Genomic DNA, 21,251 nt, shown 5'->3' on the forward strand with positions numbered 1-21,251 from the left:
TAGTCAACGCTTCTTCCATTTATGAGACAACATTTCTCTTCGTGTAGAATGATAGTGTTATTCCTACCAATGAAACATTTTTATTTGACCTATCAAGTAAGATTGGTCAAAAGCCAAAATTGAGAAGCTCTAATAGTTTTGAGTGTTTACTCAGCCGCAGTGAGAATCAGAATAGATCCATAGCCGAAAGTTTTCTTGGATTCTTTTCAGCTCATGCCCAGAAGTTCTATATATGTGTGTGTGTGTGTGTGTGTGTGTGTGTGTGTGTGTGTGTGTGTGTGTGTGTGTATGTTCTGAATTCCTTTCTTCTTTCCTCTCTCTCTCCTTCTCTCTCTCTTTCCTTCTCTCTCTCTTTCCTTCTCTCTCTCTTTCCTTCTCTCTTTCCTTCTCTCTCTCTTTCCTTCTCTCTCTCTTTCCTTCTCTCTCTCTTTCCTTCTCTCTCTCTTTCCCTCTCTCTCTCTTTCCCTCTCTCTCTCTTTCCCTCTCTCTCTCTTTCCCTCTCTCTCTCTTTCCCTCTCTCTCTCTTTCCCTCTCTCTCTCTTTCCCTCTCTCTCTCTTTCCCTCTCTCTCTCTTTCCCTCTCTCTCTCTTTCCCTCTCTCTCTCTTTCCCTCTCTCTCTTTCCCTCTCTCTCTTTCCCTCTCTCTCTTTCCCTCTCTCTCTTTCTCTCTCTCTCTCTCTCTCTCTCTCTCTCTCTCTCTCTCTCTCTCTCTCTCTCTCTCTCTCTCTCTCTCTCTCCTGCCTGCCTACTGGCTTCCTTATTTTGTCCCTCTGGGTTAGCTTCCAGTCCTTATGCTCCTAGAGGTCCTCTAGGAGCTCTCTTGTCTGGGAAAAGATCACCAAGAAGGAGTTGGTAAGAACAGAAACAAGCCTGTTCCCCCAGGCTCCTAACAGCTCCCTTTTAAGGGCCTTCTGAAGGGAACTTAGCCACTGCAAATCGTTCTGCTTGCACAGATAGAAAATTAGCCAAGGGGGAAAATACTACTAGAAGGGAGAGCTTCATACTGTCGTATTGCATTACAGAGAGAACACTTGAGGACCCAAATCATTGCGGCAGCAATAACTACTCTAGACCCCAGAGTCACACGTGCTTTAGAACATGTTCCGAGTACAGCAGATTCTGGCAGAGAGAACACTTTAACTTCACCGTCTAAAGAAATGCAATACCATTTTCAAGAAGTGGGGAAAATCCACTTATTAGGATATAGATATATAAACGAATTCTATTCCAGTATACACTCCAGAACTGGGTAATGCGAGGTGTCTATCATAAATAACACCACTTAGTAAATCCCCTCAGATCTGCACACAGCTTTAGAAGTTCTTATTGCACAGGGCTGCCCTCCCAAGCAGGATAAATCACTGCCAAGTGCTATGTCCCCAATAGGGGGCTGTTAATTAGTTTTAAAGGCTGCTGCATTCCTGTAGTAGTTTAAGGAAGTGTACAAACCCAGCAATATACAAAAATACCTTTTTTTTTTAATGGTCAGTGCAGGCTGAGATTTTATGAGCTACCCATGGCTGTATGAAAGTTAAGCTCTATGCAAATGTGCAAAAGGCTGTTAAAAGTGACTGATAAATGCTCTGCTTATGTTGTCGCTGGAATGCAGCAGTCAGTACTCCGTTTATGTGAGGAGGGAAGAAGGCTGACAATCATGTGCATTATGCTTCAAGTCTGGGGTGGGGGATGCTGTGCTGGGAGATATTCCCTTTGACATATAGCTCCAGCTTTCACAACTGTGTTTAGTGTTTTCAGAGAACTAACTTTTTCATCCTTAAGCATAGAAAATGAATGATAGAAAGTCTGAGGATATTAGCATTCCAAAATGCTGGGGTTTAGAGACTGTCTGCTGCTGTGGGATGTTCTGTATGCTGTGAATGTGTTGCTCTGATTGGTTGATAACTAAAAAGCTGACTGACCAGTAGCCAGGCAGGAAGTATAGGCAGGGTAAACAGACAAGGAGAACTCTGGGAACAGGAAGGCTGAGTCAGGAGATGCCAGCCTGCCATATAGGGAACAGCATGTAATGACACACAGATAAAGCCACACAACATGTGGCAACATATAGATTAACAAAAATGGGCTGAGTTTAAGTGTAAGAGCTAGTTAGTACTAAGCCTGAGCTAATGGGTAAGCAGTTTTAATTAATATAAGCTTCTCAGTGATTATTTTATAAGTGGCTGTGGGGTCCTTGGTGCCGGTTGAGCACAGAAAATCCTTCAGCTACAGGCTGCTCTATGGCCATCTTCATATTTCTAAGCAAAGAATTTGAGATCAGTAAATTTGAGAATTTACCTAAAAAAAAAATAGACACACTTCACCTCACATTTAGGTCTATAAAATTAGCTATTAACTAGAAGCTTGAAAATAAATAAAAATAAACTTGATAAAGTAATAAAATGAAGAAAATTAAATCTTCAGTGCCCCAAACCAATTTTAGAGCCAATAAAATCCCACAAATGTTTATTTATCAATACCAAAAATGCATTAAATTTTAATTCCCAGTTTAACAAGAACTTATTAATCATCTAATAAGTACCACATACTATGTTCTGAATGCTGGGAAATCAGAACTATCTCAGCTCTCAACAAATTTATGTCCTTTCCAATATAATTGATACATGTCTATACACGTCAGTATCCTTATTTCTGTAACAAAATCTCTTGACCAGAACAACTTAAAGAATGAAGGACTTCAGGCAGAGCTCAAGAAGTCCAATCGATGAGAGAGAGGAGGGAGTCTATGAGCAAGGGATATGGAGACCATGACTGGAAAAAGTAGAGAGACAACTAGCCAAACTAGTGGAAACACATGAACTGTGGACCAATAGCTGAGGAGCCCCCATTGAACTGGACTAGGCCCTCTGGATAAGTTAGACAGTTGTTTAGCTTGAACTGTTTAGGGGGCCCCCAGGCAGTGGGATCAGGACCTGTCCTTAGTGCATGAGCTGGCTTTTTGGAGCCTAGTGCCTATCGTGGGACACTTTGTGCAGCCTTGGTGCAGGGAGGAGGGGCTTGGACCTGCCTCATCTGAATGTACCAGGCTCTGCTGACTCCCCATGGGAGACCTTGCCTTGCAGGAGGTGGGAATGGGGAGTGGGTTGAGGGAGAAGGCGGGGCGGGGGGGCGCAGCACGGGAGGAGGGAGGACAGGGGAATCTGTGGTTGGTATGTAAAATGAATAGAAAAATCTCTTAATAAAAAATTATTTAAAAAGAAAAAAGAATGAAGGACTTAGTCTGGCTCACAGTTCAAGAGTATTGGCTCTTCCGGTGGAGAAGTCACAATGACAGCAGCAGCAGAAAGTTGATCACACTTTAACCAGTCAGGAAGCAGAATGCCAAGAATGCTGCTACCCAGCAAACTTGATCCTAGACCCTCACCCATGGAATGGTGTCACCTGAAGTCAGGGTGGATCTTCCCAACTTTATTTAACCTAATCTAGATGGTTCTCATTGACATCCCAGAGGCCTGTCTCTTCAGTGATTGATTCTAGATTGTGTCAGGTTAAGGCACACATAAGAGGCACACATCTCAACTTAAAGAGTTTGGTGAGTGGGTGACAAATATAAAAATTCATATAAGACTGTCAATCAACTTATAGAGAGATATATTTATATCTACACATACATATCAAATTTTCTTCTTGCAGTAATAGGATTCTATGCCCTTGAGGTTAGGTAATCTTCATTTCTTCCACATTCCAATTGGATAGCATCTAACATTCCCCAGGGAACATCACTTCTGTTCTATAACAGCAAATGCACAGTGAATTCTTGTTCCATGCCCAGAAGACTAGTAAGAGCTACACAGGAGATATGACTGAGATTTTTCTCCGCCACACACACTCCAAACAATTGGATTATGCAGAGTTGATCACCCCCTCATCTCACAGTGTGTTCAGCAGATACTCAGGTGCAGAGAGCAAGTCAACTGCTCAGGTAAGTGGTAGATGAATGTATTGAACCACAGTACTTGTCCACATTCCTTCCCTTTAGATAACACAGTCTCCCATGATTAGACACACACTTTTAGACTGAAGCTGAGTTGTCTGTGAGTTTGAAGATCTATTTTAGTGTTTGCTAGTTTGTCTCATAGATCAATTTTAGTTTTCTGTAGGGACGTGATCATTTGTATGTTGTCTATACACTAGTTGATGGGCCTGAACCCATATCCATCGTGTCATCGTTAACTGGATTTCATGGATTTAAAAGAAGTAAAAACAAGGAGGTTATGAAGTTAAAAGTGGGAGTTTGGGATAAATTGAAGTGGGTGATAGAAAAATATCTTTTAAAATTGCATTTGTTCTTTAGAAATTTATGGATATAATTGATATACTGAACAAACAATTTATAATATGATAAAAAATTAAAATAGAGAAACAAATATATATATATATAAATAAATTATTCTAAGACCTAAATAATAAGAAATGACCAAAACTCACTTTTAATTCAATTCGTTAAGTTAAAAGGGAGAATAGGCATACCCCAACATCTACTTCTGACTGCCATATGACCTGAACCCAGCCTCCTGTCTGTGCCCTTCTCCTAAGCTGACCACTCCTCTAACAATTATGTAGTCTTTGCCAGGCCCCAATAATGTTTTCATATTTATAATGATGTAGGATTTATCTCTTGAAGGAAAATCAGATGCTTTATAGGAATTGGTGGCTTCAGAAAACAAACATATCCCTCATCATTACCAGTTTTCCTTTTGTAGTCTCATCCAATAGAAAAATGTGCAGATATTTTCTGTCCTAACAAGATGCTCTTACTTTTTTGTTTCTTATAGCTGCCAAAGGTTATTATTAAAACAAAGACGAGTATTATCGCATGAAAATAGAATGATAAATATGCAAATGGCTGTAATAGTTTGCCTCAGCTACATAGCATAGTTTTAATTTCTTAATTAGAACATAGTTGGGGAAGTTTGAGTGCAATCAAAATGATGGAAATGGCCTTTTCAGAGCCTTGTGAGTCGGTGGCAAGTGGACATCTAGGAACTTGATTCTTGAAGAGTCAACCAAGTGTCACAAACCAACAGGGTATGGCTGGACCCAGTAAAGATGCTTGACCAAGCCAACTGCCATAGACACACAAACTTCAGAAAATATAATATCATTTCTTAAAGTAAAGTATGAAACTCTAAAATAATGTATAACTCAATATTTTACCAATGAGAGGATTGTGGGCTCTCTCAGAGTAAAGAAAGCTAATTAAAAGTCTCAACTCAGGAATATATTTTTAAAAGATGATAAGCAAAGCCATAATGTCATTAGTAAGTAATGTGTCCTTGAAATCAAATATGAAAAGCACTGACAGAAAAACAGACAAATGGCCCATGAACAAAAGCAAATGATTTTAAATGGGAAATATAAATGTCATGTCACTAAAACCCACATGAAGGAATACTTAACTTCTCTAGGAAGTACAAAAAATGCATATTGAAATATGTGGGTACTCTATTCTTTATCAAATCATTTCAAGGTTGGCAATAGTGCTGTGAGATATGCTTTTTCAAATACTACTGTGATGAGGATAAAATAACACTGAATTCCTTACAAGTCAGTGTGGTTCTGATTTGTAAGAACATTAAACCTACATTGGTTCTACCAAAATATTCCATTTCTTCACATTTATCTTAAAGAAAACAAGAAACTTTTCAAATATATAAAGTGATGCCAGTTGTGTTTATAAGAGTAAAAAAGAGATTGTGTGCATGCCCAGTACCAGAGGATGGTTAGTTCCTATCTGAATGTTCATGTAAAAGAACAGGGTAGCTCTTGACCCCTAGGAATACTAGAGACATGAGGGAAAACCATGGTCATGCTAAAATAGTCAATTATCAAAAAGTGGTGGGGAGTGTGACAGAAAAGGTATACCCTTCTTTTCTACTTGTTAAGTTAACATTTTTTACTTTACCGAACCTAGATATCATGTTTGAAACTTTTTAATGCAAAGAAAATATTTAAAAGATGTATAGAGTTGACAAGCACAATGCAGCTTGTTCTGCCGAGAAGTTTCTTGTTTAGACTTGACTGAAATGTTGAAACTAGTTATCTGCCAGAAATAATACACTCAGTTGCCTCTAATATTTACATGGAACATCTATGTGGAATGAATACCATGAAACATTCAGATGATTAAAAGAAAGAAGAAGTTGGTATGCAGGAATCAAGGTCAGGTGACTGCACATGTTCCCTTCCCTGAGACTGTACATTCAAACCAGGTTATCCCCAGCCCTGCAGCTCAAATGCAACATGTGTGTAAATGAAGAAAATGCATCTGTTTTTCAGGCAGTTCATGGCCATCTGTCAGCAAAAACCCATCAGCTGTAATTCCAGAAGTAAATGCCAGAAGTTTCTCAAGAACTTCAGTGCACGACCAGCACACATTTACAAGGCAGCCATGGGCCACGTGACAGGGCACAAGGTGACTCAAACCTCTGTCTAGTGAGATGATCAGAAGACAAGAAGATGGTGAGTCTAAAAAGAGCCTGGTGGGCTGTGTGCAGGGAGTGATGGAAGGATTGGATGCTGTGCTCTACCCTCTGCTCTCTTCATCCTGGGTAGTGGTCTAGAGGTCATGGAAAGACAGAGAATGTACACATGACTCAGGAATGAAACAGTCCGCTCTATAAAACTAAGATAAAGAAAATAACTCCTTTCTAGGTTTGCTTTTAGGCTCAAATTTCCAAATAGTTACATAGTAATATTTTATTTGGCAACTAGTGAATGCTTAGAATGATAATAATGATACAATATGCTTTAGACCACAAGTAGGTCAGCAATTCCACAGAACCTATGGTGAACCATGATCTAGTTTCATTTTGCTGTTATGATGAAATACCCTAATAAAAATCAAACTTTGGGGAAGAAAGGGTCTATTTGGCTTGTAATTACAGTTTACTGTCTGCCATTTTGAGGTAGTCATGGCAGGACTCAAGCAGTGAGTTAGTTATATAACACTCCCAGTAAACAAAAGAGAGAAATGAATACATCCTTGGTTTATATTCTCTATTAGCTATTTCCTGTCTTGTATAATTCAGAATTCCATGTGTAGACAATGATGGTATCTACAAAATGTTGAGTCTTCCTACATCAATTACCAGTCAGTACAATCCCCCACAGGTATACCCACTGGTCAACCTGATCCAAAAATACACCTCAATTGAGGGTCTCTTAACATGTGAGTCTAGGTTGTAGAAAGCTATCAGATAAAAATGAACCATCAAGGCACCCTGGAGTACTTCTCATACAGTGTTAGAATGAATCAGGCACAGGAAATGGGACATACATAACACCATCCCATCATAGCATCGTCACCAGCTACCAAGTAAGGCTAAAGCTTTCAACACCTGATCTTGTATGTGTGACATAGAATTAAGTGGCATGGCTTTGTCCCAATGCAATCCTGCCCATGAGACAGTCAGACTCTTCCCATAAAGAATATGTGAATAATGCAAGGGATTGCATATTTGTATGTTGTAAGCATATACTGTGTATATTTGAAAATATGTACATGCGTGTTATGTTACTTCTTAACCCTTTTGTTTCCTTGTTTTAATGATATAAGTCCTAAAAGAAGCCTATATGCTTTGTTTAATTGTTTCCAAGGAAATTTGAGAAATAATATCATATGTACTCGTGTGTGTATGTATGTGTGTGTATAACACCAATTAATAAAAAAAGAGAGTCCAAGAATTTAAAAAAAAGGAAGAAATCATATATCATATAAGGGAGGATTTGGAGTGAGGAGAGAACAGGGAATGATGTAATTGTAATTTAATTGAAAAAAAATTAAAAGGAGAAACCATTCCCTATTTGTTTTTCTTCTTTGGCAAAGACAGAACTAGAAAAGAAAGCAGGAGGCAGCATGTAAGTTTATAAGGTCACAATGTTTTAGACAGAGAAAGGGGGCTGAAAAGCAGTTCTGAGCAAAACCTGGATAAAAGTTTACATTTGTTTAATAGGTTCCAAGGTGCCCTTGGGAACCATTTTCTAGAAACACATGGGACTCGAATTTGGAGCTGCTAAAGGATGCACACATACCTGATCATTTTGAAAATACAATTCAATTCTCTGCATACTGACCACTTTAATACTGCTGATGATGACCCAGTTCCTTTGTGTACCCACGAGTTCATACATGCCAATTTAAACATCACCGATTCTTCTGCTTTCTGGCCAAACCTGATGCCAAGTGAATGAAGGAAGATCTCATCACTCCCCTGCTTCCTGGTTTAGTAAAAATGTCAGGGATTTGGAATCCGAGGAAAGGCATGCAGGTGCTACTTTTGTAAACAGAAAGTTAGAAGAATGTCAGCCGGTGTTCACAACTCCCTTTCTGGGGGCATGGTTGGGCTCGCCTTTCTCATGCATTCATAAATCAAAGAGTACCAGATGAAGTTGCTTCTTTGGTCTTGATATTCACCTGTTAGAACAGAATTCATCTAAAAGGAGTGATACAGATCACTCTTCCCCTTCTTGTGCTTACTTTTGATGTAAATGACTTGCTAACACCCAACCTCATTAACTGAAATATGTGAGATTTGTCTTCCTTTTTCTCTGTTTCCAGCATGGTGAAAAACGCTATTTAAATTATGAAAAAAATATTTCTAGCAAAGACTGAAGTCACAGCATGCAGGTGATCTGGGACACAGCCCTCTGCATCCCATCATTCTTTAAAACAACTAAATGGAAGGGCAATGGCCACTGAATATTCTTCATAGACATAAAAGAAACATCTTTGGGCTCAAAGGTGGTTATTTCCATCAAGTCATGCTGAGCAGTCCTCTCAAAAGATGTCTCTGCTGTCCTTAGACTCCCTTAGGTGACTGACAGTAGCAAGTATTTCCTAAAGAGCTCACACATTAACATAGTTTTCTAAAGCATAGAGATAAAATAGTGTCAACATGAAACTATGGTTCCCCATTTAACTTGGGGATGGTAGAGATGTCAAGAAAATAGAGGGAAATCAAGATTACAGTCCAGAGTATGATATACCAATTGCAATGTTCAAACATATAGACAGTTTGTCTTCCCACTAAACTACCCTAGTGCTAACTTACTTTATATACATTGATTCATGACTTTCAAATGCCAGACTCTGAGAAAGCAGCATTTTAACCTTTGGCAATCAGCATGGATTCATTATTTTCTGCACACCAGGCTTAATTCTTTTACACACCTTCACATTAATGTAATATATTTTGCTCAAATCCAGTACTCCACTTCCCCTACACCTCTTTCCAAACCTTAATTTTTCCCTCCAAAATTTACACGCTCTCTTTATAAACAACTAGTCCACTCAGTGCTACCAGTGTTGGCAAAGGCATAGGAGTATCACTGGAACATTCAAAGCATATTAGGGGCTGTATACAAAGTAAACCAACACTCTCTCCTTTAACAGACTTCAATTACAGTATCTCCTCTACTGTGATATGAATCCCTCCCGAATGCACACTGAAATATTTTAGCATGTATTCTTTTATTTCATATCTTTTAATTTTTTTGAGATTTTCATATAATATTTTGCAATCATATTTAGCCCACCTCCTCCCCTATCTCCTCCCAGACCCACCTCCTACACTCTCAGTCCCATACAAATTTGAATCTTTTTGTTTTAATAATCCACCAAATCAAATTTCAGTGTACATATACTCATATGTTTGAGTCCACTCAGAGGAACATAGTGATCTCCCAGAGGCCACACCCTTAAAGAAAACTGACTTTCCCTCCGAAGAGGCCATCAACTGTCATTAGCTACCTCAGTTAGAGATGAGGAGTTATGATTCCCCTCTCTCTTCCATGCTGGGATCTTGGCTGCCTTGATCTAGTGCAGGTCTTGGGCATCAGCTTAGAATTCAGTGCTCTTCAGAGCTTCCCTTCATATAACCAAAATTATTCTCATTTTTTCCTTGTGTATACTCACTGCTGATTTTGAAAGAGAAGACACTATTTTATGGTCCAGAACAGTATAAACTGTACAATTCACAAGTCCAAAGATACCAAGACAGAGTGCTCAGTTGGATTATACTTGATACAAAAAGAACTTTTTCATTGCAATAAAGTGCAATTAAACTTCTGTTGCTTTACTGCAGTCAATGCTAACTGGGAATGTTTCACATACGCTTGAGATGCACGCCTACCTCCTGTCTTCAAGTACCTAATAATTGTGATAACAAGTGTTTACCAAACAACTTCAATGTTTCCATTTCTTGGCTATGTATTTGTTCACTTAATATTCTCAGGAACTTGTCAATTATTCTCATTCTAAAGATGGGAAAACTGAGAACCAGTGGGAATAAGTGATCTGCCCAAGTGCCAACATCTAATGAGTGAAGAAAGATTCAGATTTAGGCAATGTAAAATCATTGTCAAGGTTGATTAAAGGTCTACAGATGATTTAGACCCATGACATTTAGTTCTTTCCAGTTCCATACCCTTTATTATCTACAAAGTAGATACTTCCAGTCCCCCAGCACTCTCTTTTCTCTACTTTACTAGAAGTATTACTAAACTCTGTGATGCCATGGACAAGCACTTACTGCTATTTTATTTCTAATAATCCAGGTAGACGTTATGTAATAAATGAAAACCTATGTCTAGTCTTGTAACAACATTTGTAGATATTGTTGAGAAGTAGACAAGTCAATTGGTCCAAGGTGTGAATAGTTATTATGTAACCAGACTAGACCCATATTCCAGGTCTTTGTGAGAACTCTCAAGAAAGAATGTTGAGTCTGTATTTAAATTTAAGCTCTGATTCCATTGCATCTCCCAGTGCATTTCTGAGGTGCTAATGTAAGCCACTGATGATGTAAATAAAACATTCAGTCTCCTTACAGAAATGCTACCCCGCTATCCTTCATGTAATAATGCAGCGCTTTGTAACAAGCTTTATAATGAGGCTATGAATTAAAGTGATGCATGGCTTTTCAGAGGTACAATATGCATCGCAACAGCCTGTATTAACAATTTAAAACCATATAATGTGCTTTATAAGCTAATAAAATATCTGCATCTAAATGATTTATCAAATATGAATAATGCATCCAGAAATAACTTACAGGAACAGGGCCAGCCTCCTCTGCTCCTGCACTGGTTGTCTTTCCCCATAGTTGAAACTGAACATGCATGGACTCTGAGTTCTGAGCTCTAGACACCAGACTCTGTTCTGTGGAAGCATGCCAGGGTTTTCTCCAGAGTCTCCTGTCTACTCTCTGATTCCCTTTGTTTCAGTCACCCTCTCTTTCCTTTTCTACTTCTGCTTCTGGCTCTACACCATCCTCTTCCTCTCTGGCCTTCTCCCCCTTTTCAAATGTTTATCATTCCCTTATTATTTTCTGAGACTTAATACACACACACTGTATTTACATCATTCCCCCTCCCTCTCCTCTCTTCAATTCTTCATATCCCCCATTCTCTCTAAAATTCATGGCCTCTTATTGTTTAATTATTATTGTTACAAACACACATACACACATGGATGCACATGCACACACTGTGTTGTCTCCATTTATTGTTGTTTATATATACGTGTGTGTGTGTGTGTGTGTGTGTGTGTGTGTGTGTGTGTGTGTGTGTGTATTTAGAGATGACAGTTTGGGATTAGATCACCTACCAGAGGCTCATGATTGCACAATGATTCTCCTTCTCTCAACACCCATTAATTGCTGCAGCTGTCCACCTAGGATGGAACCCTGTGAGATTTTCCCCTCTCCATGTGTGCATGTCAATTGGTATTGTTATTTCTCAGGTCCTCTTTAGATAACCGTGTTGTTGAGATTTCATGATTACTGATTTCCTGTCATATAATATTTATGTGTGTGCATATATATATATATACATATACATATACATATACATATACATGTATATATAATATAAATAAAATACTATTTCATAGGGTATTTCCTGGCCTTCTGTCTCTTACAATTATTCTTCCCCCTCTTCCATGATGTTTCCTGAGCTATATGTATAGGCGTTGTGTTGATTGAGACTGGGCACTATGTGATCTACTGTTCTTTGCACTTTGAACAATTGTAAACTTCTGTAATGGTCTCATCTGCTGTGAAAAGAAGTATCCTTGATAAGAAGTAACAGATATACCAGGATAGTAAAAAGAGACTAGGGTAGGGGCCCTCTAGAGAGAGTGATAAAAGGACATAAGTGCTGTGAAGGGTCGTATGGGGAAAAGAGGGAAAGAGTTTAACTGGGCATGGGAGAGAAGGAATATAGAAGAGAAATAGACAGGAGAGAGGAAGGACAAATACCACTAAGGGTGTTTGAAAATGCCATATATAATATTATCCCATATAACTTAAAATTACTTCACACACACATTCACATTCACACACACACACACACACACACACACACACACACACACACACACACACTGCGCCACTTGAGGTGATAATGCTCATCCCCCCAAACACACACAAGCATAGATTAACAAAACCCTTATGCTATACATAGGAAACCTCCTCTCAAGTTGTTAGCTAGAAGAAGCTAACAGTATCCCAAGAAAATATGAATACTGCCATGATGATTAGGTGCCTCCCAGAAATTAAAGGTTAGATCCTATTGCTGAAGACACCATACACTTCAGACCAAGAACTTGGGAGAATTCAAATAGATCTGGCATGGGAGCCTACTCCCTGACAACTAGCTCTTGATACCAGCAGGAGCTATGGCAAGCTGCCAAGGGAAAACAGTAATACATAATAGGACCCAGCTGTAACACCTACAAACCACAACAATGCCCCAATTGTAAGATATCCTGAAAGGAAAGGTAGTGCTACTTATATCCTGGGGATGGCCAACAACCATCTAACTGGACTTAAGGCCCACTTCACAGGAGGGAATTCATGCCTGATTCTGTAAAGTTAGTCTCCTACCCAGGCTGAGGAGAACCTATTACTGTCATTTCCCTAAACCAGTATAATTTCTAACTGCATCCTAAATACTTATTCCGATGCTCATAGACAAGTGTAGCCCTCATGTAACATATGTCAGAGACATCATGGGGGATTGCAGACTATGTCCACGTAAGAGAAGATATATGTAGTTGATAAAATAGTCAGAGAATGAATGTATCAGATGTGTAGACTCAGATGGCTCATAGTCCAGAAAAAGAAAAGATCTAATGCTTTGTATACTTTCAGATATAGTCACACATGAGAATAAACTTTGCCCTCATCCTCTAGTACAAGCAAACTTTCATGCTCAGATCTTAGTCTGAAAAAATGGTCTTTGTGAATTCTAACAAGAGTTTCTGAAACCTCAAAGCAGGGTATTCCTGTCTGGGCTTCGTGAAGAAACTTGTCTTAGATATGAACATGTATGTATAATAAATAGAAGCACAGTGGAGAAATTTACAAGAAACCATGTCCATATTTAGCAGGGAACCTAGGTGACTCACTAGAGCACCATCAGACAGCCTAAACAAACTAATTTCCCAAAGATTATGGGTGCTTGCTAGGAGATAAAGGACTCGAAGGTACTAGCAGAAAAGAACTACAAGAGTACACTCATTGGAGGCCAAGGCATGGGAGGAAATACTTTCTGCCAATGTAGAGCATGTATGTGGGGCCTGACGAATGGATTAGAGCTGTAAGAGCCCAAGCTACAGACTGATGCTGCAAAAGAAAATCTTACTCTCATACAGAAGGAAAAATGAATAATATGCCAGTGGGGATCTATGCTGTGCAGGAGTGTTGACAGAACCTTCTTTTTATGGGTGCACTGTAACTGTCTTGTGAAAGTTTGAATAGGAGAGAGCAAAAAGGAGAGAGACCCCTAGATCCACAGAAACTGCACTACAAAAATGAAGCAAAAGCATAAAGAATTTCTCAGCAGATCTCCCCAAAAGTCTATCTATGAATTAAGACACCAGCTTTTGGAAAAAAGACAACTAACTTCTGAGGGATAAAAAGATCTCCTAATTATCTCTATGGTTTAATCTCCAAGACTTTCTAAAGGTAACATCCAAATATGGCTACCAAGAATTTGAAATCAGAGGTAAAGTAAATCAACTGAACCCAGGAGAACTGCCCCAAAACTCCTTCTCCCATATTTTCCTGAAAGAAGACAAAAGTCAATGGAATCCAGAAATGATTCCATGGAACAAAATGGGCAAATCATTATACAGAATTGCCCCAAACAAATAGACATAGTCTCACACACACACATGCATGCAAGCAAACACACCCACACATAAACACATGCACACACAGACACAGACACACACACACACACACACAGAGGCAAACACATTCACATATACACTACACACACACATTCCACACACAGAGGCACACAAACACACACACACAAGTGCACAAATACGCATACATACACACATATGCAAATATGAACACACACCCCTAATATGAAATGAGAATGGAGATTTTACTTTCAATATAACAGAAACGTGAAAGAAGAAGAAATATTATGAACTGTGCAAAAGAAAATTGGACACCACAAAGGAAACTATAAATTATAGGAGACACAGAGATTACCAATCATGATTCAAGAAAAAAACAAAAATTTTAAGGGTTTGAGTCTATAATCCCTAATATCTAACCCTTACAAAAATTAATAGTAAAATCAGACTCTTCCAATTATGATTAAAGATGCAATATGGTTTGGGAGATGTTTAGAAAAGTTGTGTTTTTTTTTTTAAAAAAAAAGAATATAATTTTCACATAAACATAATTTTAGGCATTTATCTAAAATAATTAAAAAAATAAATGCTCACATGAATAGATGTGCATATACATCAGTGTATCCACAGATGCAATATATATATATATGCAATTTAAAGACAAGAACTCCCTCTGAGTCTCGGACTGTCTGACTCTCTGTATCTCTTTTTCTCTCTGTCTCACTCTCTGTACACACCATTCTCTCTCTTCCATTAAAAACATAGAATGCAATAAAATAAGACATATATTACATAATATATGTCTGCAAAATATGCTTAGCAAGAATAAATAAAACACATAATATACAATTTGTTGTATCTTGCTTTGAGATTATAAGATGATTACATTTCTCCTTTCTCTTTCCTCCTTCCATACACTTCCATATGCCCCTCCCCACTCTCTTTCAAATGCATAGAGTCTCTTTTCACTGTGTTATTGCACACATATGTGTACATTCTGAAATAGAACCTGTTCAGTTGCTATAATGTTACTTGTAGGCATGTTTGCAGTGCTGCTCATTTGAAAACACACCTCAAACTATAGATATAAGTAAAACAGAAAATGTTCTCTAATTTGATGTAGATTATCTACAAGAAATATACTTGGCAACCTATTCACTGTTACTAAATTATTAGATGTGTTTCTACTAAGTTTGAGAAAAGCTCTCTTGTTTTATTTCTCCTAAGTATCATGCTTTGCTGCACATTAAAACAAGAAAGAAGAACAAGAGGTACAAATGAGCTAAAGAAGAAATAACCATCACTCTTCAGTGTAAATACAAAATACAAAATGTACAAAAATAGTCTAGAACGAATAATTGAATTCAGCAAAGAAGGATACATGGTCAATGCATAAAAAAATAATTCTATTCCTGTGAACAGACAAGCCCTTACTTCATAATTTTTCTGACACGGTAGTGATGCACAAACTGTAAGCAGTAAAAAGAAGATGCACTCAGTAGAAAAGGGAGGTTTTTCCTAGCCTGGCAATGTGATGAAAGATGATCCCTGAATACTGCCCAGCCATAGCAAGCCACGGCCTCCAGTCAGCTTCCAGTGGGGGAGAAAAACCATCCAGTCTCTCTAATGTTCTGTTGCTAAGTTGAAATGCTTGGTAAAGAAAGTGCATTTTAAATTTCTGACATTTTCTGCAAATCATGGACTGATTGGGATATAAATGCATCACAAGTCTCAAACATCTGCAGAAACCACCAACTATTTATAAGTTACAGCGTAGTTTGTATATTAATACTTTGTGAAACATGTACAAAGTCAATAATTAGGCAGATGAAAGGCATACAAGACCTCAAAATTGAAAAGTACCTCGTATTGATAGGAAAGTCTAAAGATCTCAAAAGGTAGAAAGATATGTCATGTATATAGATCGGAAGATTGAGAATTGTTAAGATGTCAATTCTCATGCAATTTTCTATAAATAAATACCAATTGCAGTTAAGCTCCACTAGGCTTTTGTTGTTGTTCCTGAAGAAACTGTTAAGCTGATTATAAGCTTTATAGAGAAAAGCATATTATCTGAAGTACCCAAGAATAATTTGGAAAAAAAAAGATTTAAATTGAAGGGCTTATATTACCTGATTTCAAACATTAATATCTAGTGACAATGACAGTGTAGTACTGAGGCAAGAATGATGGAAATTTGCAATCTTCTATAAATATTCATTTAAATTAATTTTTGGCAAGTTTCAAACAGTTCAGCAGGAAAAGAAAGACAAATTTAAAAAATTTTGAAGCATGTTGGAGCCTCCAAAATTCTGCTTATAATTAATAAATGTTGCCTTAATAAATGACTACACATACTCATATGGAAATATCCTAACATAAACATTAGAACAGTAACTGCTTGAAAGAAATGGTTCAGGGAATGTGTTCACAACATTAGAATATTTAAAAAAAAGCACTAAACAAAATACACCACAAAGTTAAAAAGCATTTAAAAAAGAATAAAGTGTGATTAAACTTAAATTTTTTTCCCTTTCAAAAGGCAGCTTTGAGACTAAAAAAGTAATCCATAGACTGAAACAAGTAATACTTATTATGTAATACGGACATATATAGATGTGTGTGTTAAGTATTTTATATAACTGTTTAAAGAACTATAACTCTATAGGTGAAGGAAGAAAAAATGTGATCAGGACCAAAAGGAAAGAGGGAAGGAAGGAGAGGAAAAGTCAATCAATAGAAATGGAAAAATAGAAAGAAAAAATGCACAAAGTATTGGGTATTCCACAAATAAGGACATGGAACAGCAGTAAATGTTTGTATAGAGCAGTGGTTCTCAAGCTGTGGATTGTCACCACTTTGGGACTGAACTGTCCTTTCACCAGGGTCACCTAAGACCACCAGAAAGCATGGAAATTTACATTATGATTCATGACAGTACCAAAATTACAGTTTTGAAGTAGCAACAAAATAATTCCATGGCTGGGGGTCACCTCAACAAGAGGAACTATATGAGAGGGTCGCAGCATTAGGAAGGTGGAGAACCTATCATCAGGGAATGAAATTACCACCACAGGACTGGCAGTATAGCTCAGCTGGCAGAGCACTTACCTCAACTGCAGAAAGTTCTGAGTTTGATTCTAGACACACAGGGGTTGGCCCGTGACTTCAGAACTCAGGAAGTAGAAGCAGGGAGATCAAGAGAACAAGGTCATTCTCAGCTACATAATGAGTCCTGGGCTAGCTGGGATTACGTGAGATAGTGTGTCAAACAAATTAAAAAATATAATCACAACCACCGAGAAACACTGTGCACTATGTGTAGCTGAAGTAGGAGGAAAACGGTGAACAAAATCAATTACTGACAAGCCCATTAAAAACAAGTATCATCGCCTTGTTGATGAGAGTATGAAAATGGTAGAAGCATGTTGAAGGACCGTTAGCAGTTATTTGTAAATTCTCTTAGCTAGCTACTCTACTTCTATGCCTTTGTCCACAAGCACACATGCACACTTCTCAAAATACCTTCTTAGCATCCTTATTCAAAATGTCACCAAGCTAAATATAACCTAAATACTCTCAACAGGAGAATGTCTGAGCATTTGTAGTGCATTAATATGATCAAGTGCTAAGGGTGTATAAGAGTGAATTACTGATAATGGCAACGTATGAATGAATTAAAAAGCAGCCCATTGAGCCAAAGAAATCAGATACAAAAGGGTAAATATAGTATAATGCTATGGATATGAAGCTCAAGAATGGTAAGGACAATTATGGGGTTCCTGAAATAATAAATATTGCCTCAGGATTAGCATACAGAAAATAAAAGAGGAGGGCCACAATGGACATGAACAATGCTTAAATGCTGTTTACTGCAGTGGTTATATGAATCCATTAAGTTGTAAGAAATGATGGACCTTGGAACCAGAGAAATGGCTCAGCACCAGGAGTACTCACTGCTCTTTCATGGGTCCAGAGTTCAGCTCACAGCACTCACATCAGTTGGCTCAGGGAAGCCTGTAACTGTATTTCCAGGTCATCCAACACCCTCTTCTGGCCTCCGCAGACACCTGCACACACATGGCATATACACCTACAGACACACAAAACTAAGTCTTAAAACATGAAATGATGAGCTTAACTTCCTAAAATCTATACATTTTATTACACATGAATTATAATCAAGTAGAATCCTATCCATTGAAAACCTAAAGTCACCATGACAATAAACATAAATTAATCTGTTATTACCTAGCTCTACCTTTAGGGCAAAATTGTTCCATAAGGTAGGGAAGTGGAGATCAGAAGGAATTCTAACGTAAACAGTGACAGTTAATGTTTCAAAGAATTAGTTTTTGGCTGTTCAGTGTTCATAATAAATGCATTACTACATTTAACATTTACTAAGGGCTTATCCTTTCACAAGCAAGAAAAGAAACAGGAGCTTAAACAACCTGCCTAATGTCACAGTAAACAGGGAATAGAGGAATTAATCTAAGTGCCTCCCAAATCTCTTCCTTTTGCCCCTGATCTTATCGCCTTTCACCAAACAGCTGTTCCTAGAAATGGAGATGGGAGAGGGAGGTGCTGGAAATTCAAAAAAGAAAAATAGAGAAATCAACTCAGAGAGATGGCACTAAATTTCTCCAGTGAATCATTGAAACCATTTAGAAATCAGGGAAAAAAAATGCAATATAAGCAACAATGTAATGGCAGGCAGCTCTCTTTAGCATAGCAAAAAAAAAATTGGAAAGACATTATAATGGCACATGCTGGGGAAGATATGCTCAGATAAGAACTCTACCGCATCGATTATACCGAGGTCCTCAGACACTGTGGAAATTACGCTCATGGTCCTTCATGAAATTAAGTGGGCATACGCTTTATAATTATAATTAATCACTCCCATTTCTGAGCACATATTGCAGAGAATTTCAATAAGGGACCTGTATAAAGTAGTTGAATGCAATGATGTGTGTGTGTGTGTGTGTGTGTGTGTGTGTGTGTGTGTGTGTGTGTACATGTGCATTTATTGTAAGTAAGGATAAATAGTAGGAGATGGATAAGCAATGTGCTATCTATCCAACATAACAAATTATGAAAGCTGTGGTCTCTTAATTTATGCAAGCAAAACTATACATTCTAAATAAAAATTTTGCAACCTAAGTATTTGTATGTATCATGATACATACATGACAGTATCATATATATATGTATATATGTATATACATACATATACATACACACACACACACACACACACACACACACACACACACACACACACACACTTTACATTGGCAACCCTGGTTGGGAAATTAACTAAAACAGTTCAGAAACAGAAGGAACATCATGAGAACATGAACAATGCTTGCTCAGATTAATAACAAAATTTTAGACACAAACATACAGGGAGCTGAAGCTAAGGTGAGTCACTGAGCCCACTCCAGACACAAGTTTTAGTCTCATTCTAATACTTGAAAATGCTTCTAGAGGGAAAATTATACCTCCACACCTGGAGTTTCATAGTATGTTAGTGTGTGCATGTGAGGTGCATGTGCTTTTCTGGAGAAAGTTCTTCTATGGGGCTGAATAAAAATACTGAAAGCTTTGCTTCCAACTCTGAACTAGAATTGTAACTACATTCTACCCCTGCTGAGTCTTGATATGCAGGGTACCTACTTGTTGCAGACTTAATGATGTTTTGCTGAGTTCCATCTCGAGAGGCTATATGGAAACACTTGTGTAGGGAAGGTGCCTGGAGCCGAGTCACACTTCTTTCATAACCCAAATTGTGAAATAATTGTGAAATTCAGCTTCTAAAGAGACTGGCCCAAATGAAGGTGAGAGTCGTGTCTTGCCTGCCCTCTAATTCTTCTCTATGTGGTGTCTCAGGCTGATGGAAGTCCTTCAGATAATATTTCTCCAGCTTTAGACAACCAAGTACATTAAAGGATCATGTGTAGTGGACTCAGCTTACATCATTCAGTTCTGATATTGTACTTCTGAACACGTGCCCAGAGTTAAGATTGCCCTTAGTTTAGATTGCTATTGAGATATATGCCTTCTCATAAATTGTGCTAATAAATGAGACCACTATTCAGTTAGGGGCAAACAAATGACAGCGTGAAATGAACGGTTGACTGGACACCATATTTCATGTGCCACTTGATGGTAGGCATAACACACGGTGGGTTCTTTTGACTTGAAAGCCACTGGAAGCAACAGAAACCAGAAAACACCAATCCAAACAAATTAAAATGAGTGGCCTACACACGGGTGGAGAGAACACAGTTCCAGTTCCGTCAGCAAGTTCTCAAAGAAGGCAGTGCGACACCGTTGCTTTAAAACTCCAGCTGGAGACAGTGACAGGCTGCCATCAAGGAGTGCTACCTACCTTTAAGTCGCATTAGAAATGGGCCCCTCATATGCTATCACTGTAGTTCATATTGATTCATTCTCTGTAGTTGAATTATCTTTAAAAAAAAAAATTTATGGTGCATTTTTACGGCAAGAGCCAAGCATGCATATCATTAGTGTGCAGAGCAAAGAGTGTAAGACAAGAGGAGACTGATGGCTTTTCAATTATGGATGCAAATGAATTGCCGGGTGTAGCTAGTTTAAGAATTGCAATAAAGAGCAAAAGTCAAAGCGCTGGCTTTGCGAGAGTGTGTGTGTGTGTGTGTGTGTGTGTGTGTGTGTGTGTGTGTGTGTGTGTGCACATGCCCCTCCCCCCCCAAACTAACTCGTATTTCACTTTAGCAGTAAGTGAGTATGGCAATTAAGTTACTTAAAATTTCAGACGCTTCTAGAATTTTATATTATGAGGTGAAACTGAGAAACCAATTAGCATTTTAAAGAGGGAGGATACTCGGAATTTCAAATTTAGAAGGTGCTTCAGAGATCATTTAAGCCACCCCTACCCTTGGCAGGAGTCCCTTGGTGACTCCACACTGATGTCACCAGCCTTTGCTGAGATACTGCCTCTGACAAGACAATGATGACCAATGCGGTTCACAGGAGGGAAGTCACTTCAGGAAAACAGCCTTAAATTAACAAACTTAAACATTGTTTGAACA

This window comes from Peromyscus californicus, unplaced genomic scaffold (genome assembly GCF_007827085.1).
Source record: "Peromyscus californicus insignis strain IS unplaced genomic scaffold, ASM782708v3 Scaffold_1__1_contigs__length_55948999, whole genome shotgun sequence".
Taxonomy (NCBI): Eukaryota; Metazoa; Chordata; class Mammalia; order Rodentia; family Cricetidae; genus Peromyscus; species Peromyscus californicus.